Below are 21,086 nucleotides of genomic sequence, written 5' to 3'. Positions count from 1 at the left end.
CGTTAGAGTTGAACCCTTTGTGTCTCTCTGGCAAGATGTTCTGCTCCTGAATCAGCTGGGTGGGTCTTGCCTCTAGCCTCTTTGCAGGGAGTTCTGCTGAAGGGTTCCATGCTTGGCCTGCACTCTGGGTCGAATGAGGATCCGCAGGCCCTGGGTCGTCTCACTCACTTGCCGGGCCTGCGCTATGGGTCTATTCAGGATCCAGAGGCCCTAGGTCATCTCACTCACTCGCCGGCCCTGCACTCTGGGTCTATTCTGGATCCCGCAGTCCCTCGCTAATCTCACTCACTTGTCAGGCCTGCGCTCTGGGTGTATTCAGGATCCGGAGGCCCTGGGTCGTCTCACTCCCTCGCCAGGCCTGTGCTCTGGGTCTATTCCTTTTTTTTTTTTTTTTTTTTTTTTAAACTCTGCTGTTTATGAACCTGACCATCCAAGGCCAAAATGCCACATTTGCTCTTAGTTTTTGTAAGGACTCCCTTGAATATTAGAGTAGGCCTCAGTGTCCATTGAAAACATTTCAAATAATAATTACAACATTTTATAATGGATCCATAATTTAAATTGTATATGATACCTTATGCAGAAAGAATGTTTGCTTTTCTTCTTCCAGGAAAGTCTTTTAATAGGGAGCTCGAGAATACATGCCCTAACACTTTCTAAATTTGGTAGAAATATTTGGCAGCAGCTACGATGCTGCTGCAGATAATAATTACCAACATCATAATTACCATATCTGTTTAGCATAACCTGTGTTCACGTGGCCACGTGGTGGGTTAATTGCTGTGTGAGCATCTTTGAGAGTGCTGACTTAACTACCATGTTGCCTTTAAAAATAAACCTGTGAAGGGTGCTTAGCTTCTAATAAAACAAATACACAGTAGGCTTAATTTTCTTAATTCACAAATGGCCTCCCCACAACCAGCCTCTTCTCCATCTACAGCCTCTGGCTTAGCCAGATAGATCATTTTAAGACATTATTTTCTCATGCTGTCATTACTAAAACCTGTTAGTTGTTTTACATTTTGAGAAGCCAACTCAACTTCACACACACACACACACACACACACACACACACACACACACACACAGTGTTTTTCTTTTCTTCTAGTAGGAGAAAGATTGGATATAATCTAAATGCAAAATCCTTATACTTAATAGCGTTTAAAATTTTGATCCCTGCCTACTTTTCTAGCCTCATCCTCTACTGAACTTTAAATAAACTTAGTGCTAACATCCAAAATGTCTACTAATTCTCCAGAAGCACACTTCGCATCTTCTTGATCACTACCTAAAATACAATCTCTTTTTTTCTATTTTTCCATCCCTTTCCTATAATGCTGGTTTGATTATACCTTGTTCCTTTGTCCCTAGTCTACATTGACATCCCCTTCACTTTGGTGTACTATATTGATTTGTTAGTTGACTCTATTTTTATGGACTTAGCTTCACAAATAATTGTGACCTTCCTAAAACTAGAAATATCTTATTCATTTGTGTGTGCTCAACATATTCATTTTGTTCTAAGAATTTGTGATTTTACATATTTTTTTCATAAGTGTAATGCTTTAGTCTTTCAAGTTTTTATGTAATTTGGCTTCCAGTATAAATAAATATCTCTATGACCCCTTATGTAGGTGTTACCTAAATTCTTAGAGAATCTACTTTTGCCAGCAGAAGTCTATTTGTGAAATGTACTAAATGGTTCATTGACCCATATTTCTGTGGGCTATTTTTTTGTTGTAGGAAGAGAATATCCAATACCAGAAATTTTATTTTAAAAAGACGTTTACTTTGGCCGGAGTTTGAAAATTCCTGGTGTTTGTTCAACTTCATTTGATCAATGAAGAGCTTGTGTAGCTTCAACTCATAGGAAGAAGCAGAAAAGTAAATGTACACATGAGGAAAATACAAAATACAGGGGATAACCTTGCAATCTAAAAACTCAGCCTTCTGTAATGGTAATTAATCCTGAGTCTCCCGAGAGTGAGCGCTTACTCCTTCCTGGGAGATAGTTTTCATCTGTTCACAAGAGCTCTGCTTGCACAACCGCTGCACCTGCCAGAAGCTGCCTACCAACTCTGCTGCACCAAGGAACGAAGCATCCCCATGAGAAACCACAGCATCAAAAAAAAAAAAAAAAAAAAAAAAAAAAAAAAGAAACCACAGCATCTGTAGAGATACAGCTGACAAATGTAAGGGAGAAGAAGATTGGCAATCTGGCTCAAGTATCATAAACTGACATAATTTAGCTCCCAGTGTAGATTTTTTTAAGTTTCAGAAACTAAATTTATTTATGCTGAATGCATTCATAAATTTATTAACGTATAAGAGCTAATTCTGGTAAGGATGTTCTGCTCCTGGAATTTTGCACTGAAGAACCAAATTTTGTGTAGGAATTTGGTGAACAGAAAATAAGTAAAAGGAGTGGAGCATGGTCATGCACACCTATAATCCCACTTTAGAGGCTGAGGAAGGAGGCTTGAAAGTTTAAGATCAGCCTGGGCAATTTATCAAGACTGTCTCAAAATAAAAAATAAAAAGTTCTGGGAATATACGGTTATGGTAGTGTTTGCCTGGCATGGTTGAGGCTCTGGTTTCAATTCCCAGAATTACAAAACAAAGACAATAACAAACCAAAAAACCAAAAAACGAAGAACAAAATTGAATATTTTAAAGGCATCTTCAATTAAACTATGGTACCCTGAAGAGTTTTTGTTTCTTTGTCTAAACTGAAATCATTTGGAATATAAAAACAGGACTCATTTCTACTTTTAAGCTCTGACTTTTCTAAAATTCTTTTGTTATCATTATGGATTTACACTTAATAGAATTTCAGTCTTTCATTTTAACATTTTGATATAATCTGTTTTCAGGTCTGTGTTTCAGACCAGGGCCTCTTTGGCTGCTTTGACTGGTTGCTCATCTCTCGCTCCTCTAGTGTGGCTGACCTTCAGGAAAGCTAAAAGATGAAACAGGTTGAGAACTTTTATTATCCATGTTCTTCACTTATTTTTGTATTTTTTTTAGAGAAGGGTCTACAGGGTGTTCAGGGTCTCACTACTAGACAGGACTCATAGCAGTCCTCCCGTTTACAGCCTCACAAGAGCTGGGATTACAGGTACGTCCCACCATGCCCAGTATTAATTGCCATCTCAGTGTGCCCCGGGGATGGGGCCAGCACAGCAGGCCTGGGGATTGAACCCTTGGCCCCTGCACCTGCTTGCAGGCACTTTAGTTCATCCTTCTCTAATTTATGGTTTATATTCTACTTAAATCTTCATATTATGTGTTACGTATGTGTTCTCCACACAAGGAATGTGAACATCATGTACTGCAAACATATTCAGCAGCCAAGATTTCTAATCTCTAGTAGTGGGTGATGAGAACAATACCAATTAAAATAGGCAACTCTAATAAAAAATAAATAGCTGATTTGAAAAACTTAGGGGTGAGAACAATTTTCATTACTGTTACATTATGTTGATCATTTTATTGGTGTCAATAATCTATCAGTTTCTTTCTTTTTGAATTCAAAGAAACTCTGGACTGGAAGTATTAATTCAGTGGTAGAACACTTGCCTAGCATCAAAGAGGTCTTGAGTTCAGCCTTTGGCACCACACACAAGAAAACCAAAACCAACTGAGCAACTAAACCAGCTCCTATTTAGCTTTTTCATGCAGGAGAAAAATTTTGTGAAACTCCTTCAGATATTAAGATTGAATACAGAAGTATTAATTGCTTTTGTTTCAATTGGATATTGGACTTCTACATAAACCAGTCCCATTTTAGGACTGCTGTGTCTGACCCTAGTCAACAGTATGCGTCATTGGCAAATAAAACAAAATAAATAAAATTAATCTTTGAAAAGCTGCAGCAAAAGAAATCTCTCTAAATATAAATAGGACTAGAACAGAATGTCCACATTTTCAAAAATAAAACAAAACTGACCACAATTGTTCAAAGCCAACTGAAAAATTCCTTTGCATGTTTTAGCAGGATTTCTACTCTACTGTAAAGATGTTTAAAGTACAAGTCATAAAATAATATCAAAATGGGTACTTGTAATCAAGCAGCATTTCCTATATGGCAGCATTAAATGCCCAACAGATAGATCTATGGTTTGCATGTTATCTTCTCTTTGAGTTCATTTGACCAAAAAGAGAAATGTCTGACATAAGAGATGGAAAAATATGAAATAAATTTTGTCAAAAATAGTTTCAATATTAATTATGATTATTCACCTAAATGTCATTGTAAAATACTTTATAATATTAAGTATGTCTTTATACATATTCATTTCTTCATCAACAATCTTCCATTAAAGGCTTTGCACAAATTTTACTTATTTGAATTTCTTTTATGAATGGAAAAGAATTTATATGTGTCCTATATTTAACAAATATTTTGCATTTTTTGATTAAGGAAGAAGGTGTGTGGGTAAAATATGATTTATACACTACATGGGTTAGTAACATACAAAATAAGAATATAATAATGTATACATTAAGTTTGATTTTAATATCTTGATGGATATTCGTGAGGTAATCTACATGCTACATAGTGATATCATCTTATTTTCTAAATATAGACATACCAGGCTTGTAAAAGGCATCAATCAGCAGCACAGTAAATAGTAGGATTGATCTTTATCATGTACACAGACTGATGACAAGCACATAGGCATTTGTTATATAGTCAAATTCTTCACAGTTCAAGATGTGATAAATCACACAAACATTAACTTGGGCAAGTGTGTAGATGAAAACAAGTTAGAAAAAAATGTCTCTAATGAAAGCGTTGATGAGATTTTTTTTTTTAAATACAAGTTAACTTAAAAGTTAAAATTTATTGTCTTTTTCCTTATATGTCTTTTGAAAAACAATGAAATACAGAGCAAAGAGGAAGAAAAATGTTTTATTTACAAAATCTTTTTCCAGAAAGTTCAATTTTACAGGTATTTCTATCTTCAAGCTCATTAACTTATTTAAGTTATGAGAAATTGGAAGATTTGAATAATGACTCTTTGATATGCTTTCTTTAATTTAATTATGATAAATCTTGAAAATAACAATTTTAATTATAGGACCTATAGAAGGACTATTACTAAAAGTTCTCATCTGTGTAAATTGTTACAAAATATGAGAAGTAGTAGCTTATAAATTATTGTCAACACATACTGCCACTTTTCCCCATATTTGTAAAATAACTTTGTATTGATAAATTGAGAAGAAATAAACAAAATTCAGTATATTTGCAATAAATGAGCTACCACAAACTGTCACTTTTCATAAATACCATCACCATTTGCTAAACATTTTTAAATGTGATTGTGTGTGCTCATGTGTGTATAAAATTATAAAGTTAGCCTACAGATGTAGCATAGTTGTACAGCCCTTTCCTGGCATGTCTGAGGCTGTGGGTTCAATCTCTAGCACCACAAAAAAATAAACTTAAAAAAAACCCCATAAACTTTAGACACCTCAAAGCCCTCTAAATCTGTTTCCCAGCACAGCAATTTATAGTAACACAAACCTCCCTTCCCAGCTATTGGTTGTACATACAGAGCGTCAAGTTAGTACTTAATGATGATACTTAACTTGGGGAAAATGCCCATGTATGGCCAGACTCTGAGCAATCTCACATAAGATCCTCATTCTGCCCTGAGAAATTCATCTCCCTCCTACCTCTAAGTCCCATTAAATATCCAGTTTCCTCAAAATAAACTACATGTATTTTTAAGGCCTTTAATCATGATCATAATTGTTGTGTTTTATAGCATTTTTGCTTACCAATTATGTCCTTTGCAACGCTGTAAGTAGGCACATTCTTGGGGCGGCCTAAGAAACACAATGAATGGTCTTGTACTCGTCTTTTAAAACTTTATGTTTTCTTTTTCTTTGCCTTACTGGGGATTCAAAGCAGAGGTTCTCCACTACTGAGCTGTATCCCAGCCCCCTTTGTGGTTTTTGCTTTAGTTTGAGGTCGGGTCTTGCTAAGTTTCTCAGGTTGCCTGGAACTTGCTACCTTCCCGCCTCAGTCACCCAAGCAATTTTGTTTTTGTTTTTGGTGCTGCTGCTGATTGAACCCACATCTCACATGCTTGACGATTGCTCTACCCCTGCGCCATACTCTCAGCCCCTCAGTTTTGTTCTCAATATTATAAATAGGGCATTTATTTTTAGCAGGTACCTAGCACAAAGGCTTACAGTAATCTTGTGATTAATTAACAATCACTGATTTATTTCTTATGAACTATTCGGCTCTTATGTAATACACCTAACTACAAAGCTTATATTTTGAAACTCAAATACACAGCATTACTAGTGTGTTTTAATTGGATATCATATTGAAGTTTATTTCATTTTATTATCTTTTTAAAAAAGCTTCTTAATATGTAGAACTAGTCTCAGCAACTATCCTCTTCAGTGCATCCTTAACGGATAGTCAAACTTGGAATTTCTATTTTATTTAAATCTTCCCCCCTCCCCCAAACCAGTTAAGTAAAACATTTGGCTTGGCATCCAAGTCCTATGTAAGAAGGCAGTGGCTCCCAAGGGCTCATAGAGAGAGCTGGGCAGTGTGGACAGTGTCCTGGGAAGTCAGCAGGTCTAGTTTCTGGTTTGGTACTAGCTGGTTCAGAAGTTGGGAAGTCACTGAGATTCAATCTTCTTATCTGTGTTAAAATGAGAAGGCAAACAGAGAAAGCAGTACTGCTTGTTTTCTCTCCTATTTAAAACCTAAAGTGGAGTAGAAAGCAGTAGAATAGTAATTACTAGAGACTGAGACCGGAAAGGGTGGGATGGAGACAGATTAAGGGAGGCTGGATAATGGGCGTAGCGCAACACAGCGAGAGAGAAGTAATAAGGTCTGTCCTCTGCAGCACAGTATGATGATTATAGTTCACAATAACCTATTATATGTTTTATGGAGATCTAGAAGAAAGGAACTCAAAAACTTCAAACATCAAGAATTGGTGAGGAGCGGAAAGTGCAGTTAGCATTCATATTTCCTAGAGAAATAAATGTGTACTCTCAATATTTAATTTTCAAATTCTGTGCTGTTTTCCACACAATCTTTTTCTATCTGTTTGGCCATCATGATGAATGAATAGATACTATGGCTTATAGACGTTTATCTTCCCACAGTGTCAGAATTGTGGTTTATTATTATTTCCATTTTTATAGGTGACTCATTCAAAGAAGCAAAGTTAAATCAGTTACTGATCTCATGTTATCTTTTAAATGGGAAGGAGAGCCTTGTCTGCTTGAGCCCCAGCCCTGGGCTCTCTCTGCGGTACTGAGCAATCTTCTTTACTTTGCCTCAAGGACTTTTGTTTGTTAATGAGAATGAACACCCATTTTCTGTTCTTTGTCAGTCTCTTTTTCTCCCTTTAGTGGTTCTATTAGGGAACTGCACTTATCTTCATTTGGGAATTGGACATGTGCTTTTATGTCATTTGGAGAACATAGTGGACAGGGTGCATGTTTACAACCTTCTAAGGATGTTGGGGTGATATTATTTTCTCCCCTAAGGCTTTTAAAACTCTCATAATACCAATTAGATAGTTTTTGCTGATTGGAATAAATGCAAAGTATCATCCAAAGTATTTTCTTTAACGTATGAGCCATACCCTCCAGCGTGACCTATGTTGCTCCAGTCAAAAGCACGCGACAAGTCTGCTGATGCAGTTCTCAGGGTCCTTGTGATTTTACTCTGTGAACGCAGCACTCGCCATGCTGCTTGTTTGCCTTGGATTGGCTCTTATGGACTTTTCCTAATTATTATTGCTTCTAGCCTCCTACCAGTTTCTTGCCATCAGCCCAGCTTTGGTCTCAGGGCATTTTTCAGCATATTTTTCCCCCCACAGATTAGCTTCTGGTTTTCAAATTTACACCTGACACATATGAATTTTAGATTTCTCTAACTTATTAATAATAATGTCTGGGAACATAATAATGGCACTGGGAAAACTGGCTTTCCACATGTTAGAGATTAAACCTAGACCTGTGTCTTTTACCATGCACTAAATTAAAATTGTGTGGGTCAAACATCTAAATATTAAAACAGGAACACTTAATCTGCTCAAAGATAGAATAAATCAGACTCTTGAAGACATTGGTGTAGGTGAAGATTTTATGAACAAAACCTCAGCTGCACAGGAAATGTTACAAAGTTTTAACAACTAGGATTCATCATATTAAAGAGCTTCTGCACTGTAGAAGAAGCCAACAGAGGGAAGAGACCGCCTACAGAATGGAAAAAGATTTTTACCAGCTATTCCTCAAAGGACAAGTTGTTTCTCAAGACATATATATATATATATATATATATATATTTTTTTTTTTTTTTTTTTTTTTTTTTCCAGTACCAGAGATTGAACTCAGAACTTCACACTTGCCAGGAAAGTGCTTATTTTACTGAGCTATCTACTCAGCCCCTAGACTGTATAAAGAACTAAAAAAACAAACCAAAACCAACCCCCCCAAAAAATAAAAAAACAGAAAAACCCACCCCATTCCCCAATTTAAAGACCTGATTCAAAAATGAGCATCTGAACTTCTCAGATGAAGTAAAAACAGAAAATTAATATGTGAAAAAATATCCACCATCACTGGTCATTTGAGAAATGCAACTTAAAACCATGCTGAGATCCTATCTTACTCCAAAAAGAAAGGCTATCATCAAGAAATCAACCAATAGCAGACGCTGGCAGAGCTGTGGAGAGAGGGACCCTTCACGGTTGGTGGGAGTGTAAACTAGTGTCACCACTATGAAAATCATTGTGAAGATTCCTCAAAAAACTAAAACTAGAGTTTCATTTGACCCAGATATTCCCCTTCTTGGTGTCTTTCCCAGAGAGTTAAAAGCATCATACCTCAGTGGTATACACACACCTGTGTTTATAGCAGCACAATTTGTAATAGCTGATCTTGGAATAGAACACATGCCCATCAGTGGATGAAGAGATAAAGGAAATGTGGTTTTAGATACAATGGCATATCACAGTGTCATAAAGACAAGCTTGAGACATTTTTAGGTAAATGGATGCACCTTGAGACCATAATATTAACTGAAATAAATCAGATACACATGCTTAAGTGCTACATTTTCTCTCTTGTGTGAGAAACTGGAAGGGTAAAAAAAGACAAAAATGCATGATAGATATTGAGAAGCAAGAAGAAAATGCTGTAAATAGGGATGTGAAGTCTTGAAGGGAGGGGAGGAGAATGGGAAAGATCAAGATGTATTATGTACAGGTACAAATTCCCTAGGATGAATGTGAACATTATGTATATCAAAAGCGTACAATAAAATAAAATTAAAAAAAAATAAAAGTTGACATCTACTAAGTTTTTTACCCTATGACAGGCACTGGAGTAATGCTTTTATATACGTTATGTCTCTTCAGAGTGATAAAAGTGTCATTTAGCAGAGAAGAAAGCACCTTGTAAATGTTTTTTTGGCTTAAGAGAAGGCGAGATTTGATTCTAAGCCTGCTTGGTACCATACCTATGTTCTCACCGAGAACTACTTACTGCTTCTTTCTTCCACCTGGAGCTACCCATGAATGAACATTTATACTTGCATTATTAAAAATAATTTTTTCCTCATAATGCATTTTTTTTTTACTCTTATTTTTTACGGTGCTGAGGATCAAATCCAGGGCCTCATTTGCATTAGGCAAGCACTCTACCAGTGAGTACATCCTCTGCCCTATTCAATATATATATATAATATATATGCATATATACATACATATATATATATAAATTGTACATAGGTGGCTTTTATTTTTCTTATTACAGTAACAGTTGCACTAATAATATGCAAACTACCCAGTGTCATTAAAAACATTATGGTCATTTTAAAAGTCTGTAATCTGTAAAATGCATGAAGCATTAGTATTGAAACCCTCACCCTCTTTCAAGAAACAGTTGGGAGAAATGCTCCCATTTCTTCCAGATAATGTGGTCTGAGAATGTGAGGGTCAGATTGCTACAGTTCTTCTTCCTGTGAAGGAAGCCAGGCAGGAAGCCTGGGGAGGAGAGGAAAGCTAAGTGAACGGTAGTGGGCGTACAGCGGTGTGGATCAAATCACGACTGAAGTCAAAACCTATTCTGTACAAGCTTTTTTCTTTGCTTTTATTTCCTTTTATTTGATTCTTTTAAATCATATTTGCTGTTATTACTAAATAAAAGTACCATCACCAACAATAATGCCCTCAGAATATTTTCCTTAGATCTTTTATTTCTTTGCTAATGTCACGGGGCCTTTAAAACTTTCTAGATTATGGATGCCGGATTTATAACTTCATCCTTTCTGGGCTGTTGTTCGTGAAATTTCAGGCTTTTCGTCCTGTTCCTGCTTGCCTGCTACAGCGAGACTCCATTTGGACAGCCACGATAACCAGAGAGGAACAGAATGTGAGGATGAGACCAGGGAACGAAGTGTACTCATCTGATTAGAGTTACGCTGATGCAGCCTCCTGTGCTCAGGAATTCGAGTAAGCTCGGAAACTTTAACTTCTTGGACAATACTTTATGTGAATGCTTTCAACCAATAGTTTTCAGACAGATGAACTTTTCTGGTGACTAAAAATCTTTCCTTTCTGGCAGAGGATGTCATAGGTGAGTTTTCATCTCTGGTCTATATATTGTTAAATTTTCCTTTAAATTAGAGGGCCGTCTGTGCTGGAAAAGGATAATAAACATGTGATACTTAAGAGCCTCTAAATGATTGAATATTCTATACCTGAGCTAATTTTTCTAGCCATTTAAGGAAATATGAGAGCGATTAACGTGTTCCTTTGGCAGCAGCAGGCCCCGCACTCTCATACCTCTGCAGCAGCAGCGATTCATGATTCCCACATGTTCAGATGAGCCTACTCTTCCCTCGTCTTCCTTTTCTCCTCTACTTCTTCCTTCCTTTCTCATTCTAATAGGCCCAGTGAGCATTTTTACTGGAAACGTGGATTTATCTTTTTCTTTATTTTGAGACAAAGTAGAGCTAAATTGCTCAGACTGGCCTCAGAGCTGGGATCCTTGAGCCTCAGCCTCCTGAGTAGCTGGGATGAAAGACATAGACCATCATCACACCCAGCCAAGAGTGACATTCTCTGGGAGCAAACACTGTGCTTTTTTATTTTGGTGTTGTGCCTATGCATTGTGGCATCTCAGTGGCTGTTAGTTTGCATGGCCCTATCAGGAGCCTAAAAGACAAGGTGGGAATTTGACAGATGTGAAGGCTTTGGAGAGGGGAGATTTTTAATGAGAAACTCCCTAGCACTGATGTGGCCTCTTGTCCATATCACAGTGCTCAGTCCTCAAAAGGTGTGGAAATGGCTTGCTGCTTTGTCCCTTCCTCCATAACAAATCTTTAGATCTTTTTAGCTGGATACATATGCAGAAGCCGTGTGTGTGTGTGTGTGTGTGTGTGTGTGTGTGTGTTTCAGGAAATTTTCTTTTCTTATTTTCAAGGCAAAATTAAAATAACAAAACAGAATTTCAAATCAGGTTAGTAGGAGAGTTACAATAATACATTTTATATTATTGTCTTCAGAGTAGTTATCCAGAGTACAGAGTATAGCAATGATATTGTGTCCAAATATTAGCACAAACCTTTCTTTTAGATGAACAAAGAGAAACTAGCTGTATAATTATCTTAACTTTTCTATCTACCTGTCTGTCTATCTCTATCTATCTATCTATCTATCTATCTATCTATCTATCTATCTATCTATCTATCATCTATCTATCTTCCTTCCTTTCCCTTTCCTCCCATCACACTTTATCTTTTCTTTTGAACAGTTTTTTTTCATAACTCACTATATCTATTGTATGTTTTGGGCTTTATTTATTTGTCCATTTTCTTATACTAGGGAGACAATGCAATATTTACACAAATTGGTCTTATTTATTTCACATATGAGTGTGGTCTCTAGTTGCATCCATTTACCTCTACTGTCTGCACTTTATGCTTCTGTGTGGATGGGTAGTATTCCATTATAAAAAATAAACATATTTTTTATCCATTCCTCAGTTGATGGGCATTTGAGTTGTTTCTAGGATTTAGCTATTACAAATTGTGCTGCTATAAACATGGGTGCACATATATCACTGTAGTATGATACTTTTAATTCTTTCTGGAAGATATCAATAAGGGGAATAGCTTGGGTCAAATGGAAACTTTAATCCCAGTTTTTTGAGGAATCTCCACATTGATTTCCAAGGTGGTTATACCATTATACACTCCCACCAACAATAGAGAAGGGTTCCTTTTTCCACACAGTCCCACCAGCATTTGATATAGTTGATTTTTTTTATATAAGCATCATTCTGGGTTGAGCTGGAATTTCAGTGTCGTTTTAATTTAAATTTCTAAAATAAACAATGATATCGAACTTTTTTCATATATTTGTTTGCCATTTGTATTTATTGGTGTGAAAAGTGGGCATTCATCTCAGAAGCCCATTTTTGATTGTGTCTTTGAATTTGGGGGTCTGATTTTTTTCAAATCTTTATATATTCTAGATAGAAATCCTTTGTCTGAATGGCAGTTGGACAAAATTTTATCCCTCTCGATGGGCTGTTTTTTCACTTTGTTAGTAATTTCTTTGCCTGTGCAAAAACTTTTTAATAAATGAGATGCCATTTATTGGTTCTTTATACTATTTTCCTTGTAGTCTGGGTTTTGTTCGTGAACTCTCTGCCTGCTCTACGTCTCCAAGCTTTTTATCTACTTTCTCTTTCAGTAAATTTATTGTTTCTGTTTTAATATTTAGATATTTAATCCATTTTGACTTTAGTTTAGTTCAGGGTAATAGAAATGGGTCTAGTTTTAGTCTTCCGCATGTGGAAAGTCAGTTTTTACAGGACCATTTGTTTTTATTTTTATTTTTTTTAAATTTATGTATTTGATACAGGGTCTCACTATACAGCTCAGACTCACAGTGGTCCTCCTATTTTCAACCTCCTCATTGCTGTGATTACAGGCATGTGTCACCATGACTGGACTCAATTTTAGGCTCAGTATGCCCAGTAGTGAGGCTAGGGCTGTATGCAGTACTGGGGATTGAATCCTGGTTCCTGTACTTGTTGAATCCTGGTCCCTGTGCTTGCCTAAGTAGGTGCTCAGTACACTGAGCTATCTCAGTGACCCTTCCAGCACCATTTATTAAAGGGACTATCTTCCAGTGAACATGTTTGACCCTTTTGTCAAAGATGAGGTGGCTTAGTGAGTTTGGACTTGCTTATGCATCATCTGTTTCACTGATCATCAGACCTGTTTTTTTTAAATTTCCAATTCCATGCCAATTTTACTACAGTAACTTTGTAGTATGATTTCAGGTCTGACATTGTGATGCCCCATGATTTATCTTTGTTGCCCAGAATTGATTTTACTACTCTAGGTCTCTTCTGGTTCCAAATGAGTTTTAGAAATATTTTCTCTAGGTCTGTGAGGTATGCTAATGTGTTTTTGATCAGGATTGCATTAATCTGTATAGCAGTTTTGGGAGTATGGCTGTTCTTACAACATTGGTTCTTCCTATTGTGAGCAAGGGATATCATTTGATTTTCTGATGTCCTCTTTGATCTCTTTTAGGATTTTATAATTTTCACTGTACAGGTCTTTTGCATCCTATGCTGTATTTATTCTTAAGTATTTCATCTTATGGATGCTCTTAGAAGGGTTTGCTTCTCCTAATTTTTCTTTCTGTGTGTTTGTTGCTTGTGCAGAGGAATACTATTGATTTTTTGAGTGCTAACTTGTATTCTGCTAACCTGCTTAATTTGGATATTAAATCTACACACTTTTTGGTGAAGATTTTTGGGTCTTCTATGTGGAATATCATGTCTTCTGCAAATAATGATAATTTAACTTCTTCTCTCCATATCTTTATTCCTTTTATTTTTTCCTCTTATCTAATTGCTCTGGCTAATGTTTCCTTAACTATATTGAATAGGGGTGGTGATAATGGCACCCTTGTCTTGTTCCTGACTTAGAGTGAAAACTTTGTTTTTAACCATTTAATATGTTAGCAGTTAGTTTGTCATAGATGGCTTTTAGGCCATCTTTTCCAATTTTCTGTAGCGTCTTTTTGTAAAGTGAGTGTTGAACTTAGTCAAATGATTTTTCTACATCTATTGAGATTACCATGTAAATTTTGTCTTTGTTCTCATTAATATGGTGTATTATAATTATTGATTGACATATGTCAAATTATCCCTGTATCCCTGGCATGAATCCTACTACATCATGATGTGTAATGTTGATGATTTTCTGCATTCTTTTTTTCCACTATCTTATTAAGGATTATTGCATCTATGTTCGTTAGAGAGATTGACCTGTTGTTTTCTTTCTTTTTTTTTTTTTTTTGGGCTGTATTCTTTTCTGGGTTTGGAATCAGGATAATGCTTGTTTCCAGGATAATTTTGGAAGTAGTTTCCCTTTCAATTTGCTTAAAGTGTTTCAGCATTAGTGGCACTAGTTTTTCTCTAAATTTGTTATAGAATTCAGCAGTGAATCCATCAGAACCTTGGCTTTTCTTTTTTGATAAGTTTCTAATTACATTTCCAATATCACTGCCTAATTTTGGGTTATTTAGACTTTTTATATCTTCTTGATGTAGTTTTGACACTTTGATTGTGTGTAGATATCGGTCCATTTCCTCTATGTTTTCCATCTTATTAGAATATAGATTCTCATAGTAGTATTGATACTCTGGATTTCTTTGGAATGTGTTGTTATTTCTCCCTTTTAATTCACAATTGCTTCATTGTGTGTTCTTTTTCCCCCTCTTTTCATTGAGGTTGGCTAATAGTTTATCAATTTTATTTACTCTTTCAAAGAAACAACTTTTCAATTAGTTGATTCTTTTGTTTTTTTAAATCTCCATTGCATTAACTTCTGCTTTTATCTTTATAATTTCCTCACTTGTATGAGTTCTTTTTCTAGAAGTTTGAGGTTCTACATTAGGTTGCTTACTTGAGCCCTTCTGTTTTCTTGATGTGTGAATTCATTGCTATGAATTTCCCTCACAGGACTGCTTTCATTGCATCCCATAGGTTTCAGTATGTTGTATCAGCACTATCATTTAATTGTATATACTTTCAGATTTCATCTTTAATTTTTTTCTGTGATTCCTTAGTTGTTCATAGAGTTTTGTTTAATATCCATGTGTTAATATAGTTTTCTGGTTTCCTTTGTTGTTTTCCATTTTCACTGCACTATGGTTAGATGGAATACATGAATGATTTCAATTCCTCTATGTTAACTTAAACTTATGTTTCATAGCTCATATATTGTCAGATTTTCAGAATGTCTCATGTGCAGTTGAGAGGAATGTATACTTTGATGTTTTGGTATGGAACACTACTCTGTAGACATATGCCAAGTCCATTTATTCCCACAAACTTAGCTTAATTCTAATATTTCTTTGTTGATTTTTTTGCCTAGTTAATATGTCTATTTTTGTGAGTGGATTATTAAGTTACTTTATTACAATTGTGTTAGTATTTATTTCATTTTTCATGTCAGTTGATATTTGTCTTATGTAGTTGGGTAAACCTCTGGTGCATAAATATTTATGATTGTTATTATCTTTTTTTGAAGTTTTCCTTAATGAGTATGGAGTGTCCTTCTTGGAGTGTTTGTGGTCTTGATTATCTGTTTCTAATATATTTTTCAGACTAATCTATAGAGCTAGTTTAGTGGTCATAAATTTCTTCTTGCTGTTCTTTGTCATAGAAGTATCTAATTTCTCCATCAATTTTGAAAGATAGTTTTGCAGGATGTGACAATATTAGTAGAATATGGGCTTCTTTCAGGTCTTAAAATATTTCACTCCAAACTCTTTTTGATTTTAGAGCTAGTATTGAGAAGTCTGCAGTGATTCTTATGGGCTTTTTCTTTAGGTGATACATCTCTTTTCTACAGTTGATTTAAAAATCTTATTTTTATGCTGAATTCTTGGAATCTTGATTATTATTTGTCTTGATGTGGATTTACTTTGGTTGTTGCTATTTAGAGTTCTGGATGCTTCATTTATTTGTATATAAAATTCTTTATCAATGTTTGGGAAGTTTTCTCCTATTATTTCTGTGAAGAGGTTTTTAATGTCATGAGCTAAGACACACTCTTTTCATTGACATTGCTGTCTCAGGAACAATGGAGGAAGTTGAGTGTGGACCTACTCTGCACTCCACAGCATCACCTTTCCAAGATAACAGAAGAAATAGAGAATGTGGATGCACAGTCCTCTGGACTCCTTTCACTAGCATTGCCATCCTGGGAGGAATGGAGAAAGAACAGAGTGTAGACTCACACTGTAGTAACTGGCACCACTTTGCCAACAACTATTTGTAGATTTGTTACTTTAGATAGCCTTAACATTTCCCTTGAGGTTTTCCTAGGAGATGTCTTCTAGATGTAGGTGGTTCTTGGTCTTTTTTTTTTTTTTTTTTAACATTTATTTATTTGTGTGTGTGTGGCCAGCACACCCCACCAGGGGGCGGGGCTGGCTGGCATGTGGTGCTGGGGGATTGAACCTGGTCCCTGTGTTTTGCCAAGCTTGTTCCAAGTAGGTGCTTTAGACCACTGAGCCATCTCACCAGCCCGGTTCTTGGTCTTTATGTCTATCACAAGAGCCTACCTTCTCAAGATATTAAGACAGTTATTATTTGTTTGACTTAGGACCCATTCCTTTGGTACTAGACTATGGTGATGGTTAGGACCCCTTACAATTGCAGTGTTGTCATATGGGTTGGGGAGACTGGTTATAGTATGTATGACACCTGGTTAAAGTAGTTCAATTGGCAATAACAGTAGTCTCAGGTACAGCCCAGATTCTGACAAACTGATTTAACTATTAACCTCATACCTATTGCCATAGAGGGAAATTTTACAGAAATATAATATAATCCAACTTATATCAGAAACTTGTATGCCATGATTTTCCATGCAGTAGAGTGATTTTACCCTGTTGTGGGGGGTTCAGGAAGGTAGAAGGTGGGATGCAAGGATCGATAAGGTTAAATATAGTAGAAGTAAGGTGGAGGTTTGATTCATAATCACAGAATGATTATGCAGGTTTTGAATTGTAGGATATAAGAGGGAAGTACTGGAAGAGAAAACCGATGAGTTTTTAAGTGAACTGGAAAGAGAAGAGGCAATGTTTACTCATATGAAAATATCATACAGTCAGGTGATATAGGTGACTAAAGAAAGGGAGAGGATGAGTAAAATAAAAAAGAAAGGTTAGAGTTCTAAATCATGAACAAGAAAAGAGAGAAGAGAAGAAAAAGGCAAATAAAGAAAAGAAGAAAGATAAAAAGGCCAGTGAGTAAAATATCCTCACATACCCAAAAGCAATATTCAGAAAGGAAAACAAAACAGCAAAACAGCAGGGAGAAAATGATAAAAGAAAAGGAAAAACAAACAAAAAGAAACAAAAATCCAAACAAACAAATAAAATGAAAAGCAAAACAAAACAAAATGTTGAACTAACTTAACACCAAAATGGAAGCCAATCAGAGAAAAATGAAAGTAGTGAAATTCATCTACTTTCTATAGTTCTGCAATAGGTCCAAGTCAGATCCCAGGAAAGTGTGTTCTGGCCAAGTTTTCAGGTAGATTTTTACTGGGTTTAGGTCAACTCTATTTCTGAATTTATTAGTTTTTTGTGGGTGGCGTTCCCCCTAGTTATTTAGGAAATAAAAAGGAAAAAAAAAAAGGACAAAATACAAGAGAAGAGAAAGGCTGATCCATGCCTGCCTGCTTCTTTTCCTCCCTTCTTTCTCTTCTTTGGTCCTCCTGCATGGCTTGGAGATCAAATATCTGGAACTACAGGAATAACTGTACACCATGAAGGTAACTTGGCACTGAGGCAATCACATAGAAGGAAATCAGTCTCCCAGATGTGTGGATCGTCCAATGTGAGAGTGAAAAAAAAGCATGTTGTTTAAGTCACAGTTTTAATGATTTTGTTAGCTACTTATAACTGAAATAAATCCTAAGAAATGTACATGTGTCACTTCAGTTATTTCTGACAATAACTCTTCGAGGTGAATAGTATATCTACATTAGTAAATGAAGAAAATGTAGCCCAGAGAATTTAAATAACTTTCTCATTGTCACACAGCTCCTGAGTGGTAGAACTGGAATTCTAATACCTGTTTTAGGCACTATGCTGTCTTCATGATTTGTAAGATGATTCAGACAAAAGGTATGCCACTGACATCCTCAGTCAGGATACCTTTGTAGTATGACTGGTAGGTCTGACTCTCTAGTGACCTATTTAGCAAATGTGTATGGTTGAGTACACATCACCACAAACAGATACCTACTAAAACTACAGGACATTTTGGGAGGAATGTTTTTGACTTCAAGTCACTAAAAATCCAATTCAAGACTGACTTGAGCAATCAAGAAATTTATTGTCTCAAATAAAAAGAATCACACATAATGTGGTAATTAGGGTTAGTTGATTTAGTAACCAGATGATATTATAAAGAACATAAAAATTAGTTTTCACCTTTCATAAAGAAAAGAAGAAAGAAAAAAGTCAGTGAGTAAAATATCCTCACACACCCAAAAACAATATTCAGAAAGGAAAACAAAACAGAGCAAAACAGCAAAGAGAAAATGAGAAAAGAAAGGGAAAAACAAATAAAAAGAAACAAAAATTCATACAAACAAAATGAAAAGCATGGCTTGAAGACCAAATATCTGGAATTATAGGGACCACTGTGTACCACAAAGGTACACAATCCTTCTCATAGGTGCGGCCCCTCCCATAGTAGTGCCTGTGAATGTCTCAAGAGAAAAATGCAAAAGATCAACACCTATGATTGGTAAGCAATCTGCCTTAAGGGAAGTAGAGAGAATTGTATGCTTTCTCCATTACCTGTCTCTGGGCACAGAAACTAGAAGACTGTTGATGCTAAGAGACTACTTCCCAGTAATCTTCCTTTTATAAACACAGGCGTAGCCTGCAACTTTCTCTTATACATACTCCCAAAGAAAAAAGAAAAAGGGGGAGGAGGAGAAAGAAGACAAGAACAAGGAGGAGGAGAAAAAGAAAGTGAAAGAGAAGGAGGAAAAGAAGAAAAGAAATGCCTATTGTTTTATGAGTTTTGCCTATTTTATTTTCCAGCAGACTGTGCTTCTGTTTTAATATTTAGATCCTTGATCCATTTTGATTTTAATTTAGTATATGATGAGACATATGGTTCTAGATTCAGCCTTGTGCATGTAGATAGCTAGCTTTTCCAGTACTATTTATTTATTTATTTATTTATTCATTTTGCAGTTCTGGGGATTGAACTCAGGACCCTGTGCTTGCCAAGCAGGTGCTATTCTTCTGAGCTACTCTCTGGCCCCTCCAGCACCATTTATTAAAGAGGGTATCATTTCTTCAGTACAGCAAGACCCTGATTAATGAACATTCAAGTTACAAACTTGCACAGACATGAATGGACGTCTCATTATGAATGTTTGTAGATGTGAACAAGTCACCCAAGTGTTTCACATGGCTGCTGAACATTGTCACAGTGGTACCCTGTGGGAGTGTGCAGTAGTACAGTTTCAATCAGATCCCAGGATATCCAGAAGCAAGAGCAAAAACAGTGGTAATGTGGAGGTACCTTCTAGGAAGTGCAAAGAAATATATGCTGTGTATTTGTGTCAAAGGTGTGTAAGACTCATTTTGTTGAATTTACCAATGAATCTAACTTACAACATTTTCCCAGAATGGAACTTATAAGTTAATTGGGGGCTTACTGCGTATGTTTTCAGCTCAATTGTCAAAGATAAAATAGTTTAATGTACTTAAAATTGTTCCTACATTCTCTATTCTGTTTCATGGATCCACGTCTGATTTTGTGCCAGTATCATGCTGTTTTTATTATTTTAACTTTGTAATCTAACTTCAAATCTAGTTTTGCTATGTCTCCTAAATTGCTTTTGTGGTTCTAATTTTCTGGTTTCATAAGAATTGTGGATTATTTTCTCCAGTCCAGTAAAGAATGCTGTTAGCATTTTTATTGGGATTGTATTATCTATTATTAGTTTTGACAGTATGGCCAATTTGAGTATAATGCTTCTGCCTAGATGACACATCTTTCCATTTTACGATATCCTCTTTGATTTCCATTTTCAGAGTAGTATAGTTTTTTGTGTTATGAAGTCTTTCACTTCCTTGATTAGATTAGTTCCTAAGCATTTAATTTTCCTTGACATTTTTCCCAATTAATTTTTCTCGGGAAATTCATTATTGGTACATAGGAAAGCTACTGATTTTTTGGTGTTGATTTTATATCCTTCTACCTCACTGAATGTGTTAATTTCAGGAGAGGTTTATTATTAATTTTATTGAAAAAGAAATAGCAATGAGACAGTTTCAAAACAGAATAGTAGGACAGTTTCAATAATTAATACATTGCATATTATCTTTGTAGTGGTTATTCATAGTACAAGATGCAGACATGATATCCTGTCCACACAGTATTAGTACAAATCTTTCTTCTCATTGAATTAAGAGAAAGTAGCTGTATATCTATCCTAACTATTTTGTATACACAGATAGAAAATGGTTCTTCATTTGTATCCCCTTTTTTGTTTAGTTTTATCAGAGATGGGTATTCTACTGCCATTTAAATACTGTAAGTGCGTGAATTCAGCAAAATAATCCAATATAGTTCAGTAGTCCATAATAGTAGTGGGTTATCCATAGGACTGGCAAGGTCAGAAGTTGTTGACTTGAGCCATTTACAGCTCAGCATATTAATATGGCTTCACTTTTTATACCTCATTTTTATACTTTTCTGCTGGATGGTTAAGACCAAAATAAAGCAAGACCTACATAGCAAGAAATGTAATTTTTGTATATGACAAGGTCAGTCAAATCCCCTCAGGATTTATCCTCAAAACCTGTACTGCAGTTTGTAGATCCTTTGTCAGTGTCAGCCATGTGGATGAGTCACGGCCATTGCTTGACCTATTTGTTCTCTGTGAAAGCCTGAGAGAATTTTTTTCTCTCCAGGTGACTCTTCAGGAAACTTTTTTTTTTTTTAAATTTTATTTATTT

Source organism: Octodon degus, unplaced genomic scaffold (genome assembly GCF_000260255.1).
Source record: "Octodon degus isolate 3935 unplaced genomic scaffold, OctDeg1.0 scaffold00009, whole genome shotgun sequence".
NCBI lineage: Eukaryota > Metazoa > Chordata > Mammalia > Rodentia > Octodontidae > Octodon > Octodon degus.
The sequence above is the reverse complement of the archived record's forward strand: the minus strand, read 5'-3'. Positions refer to the sequence as shown.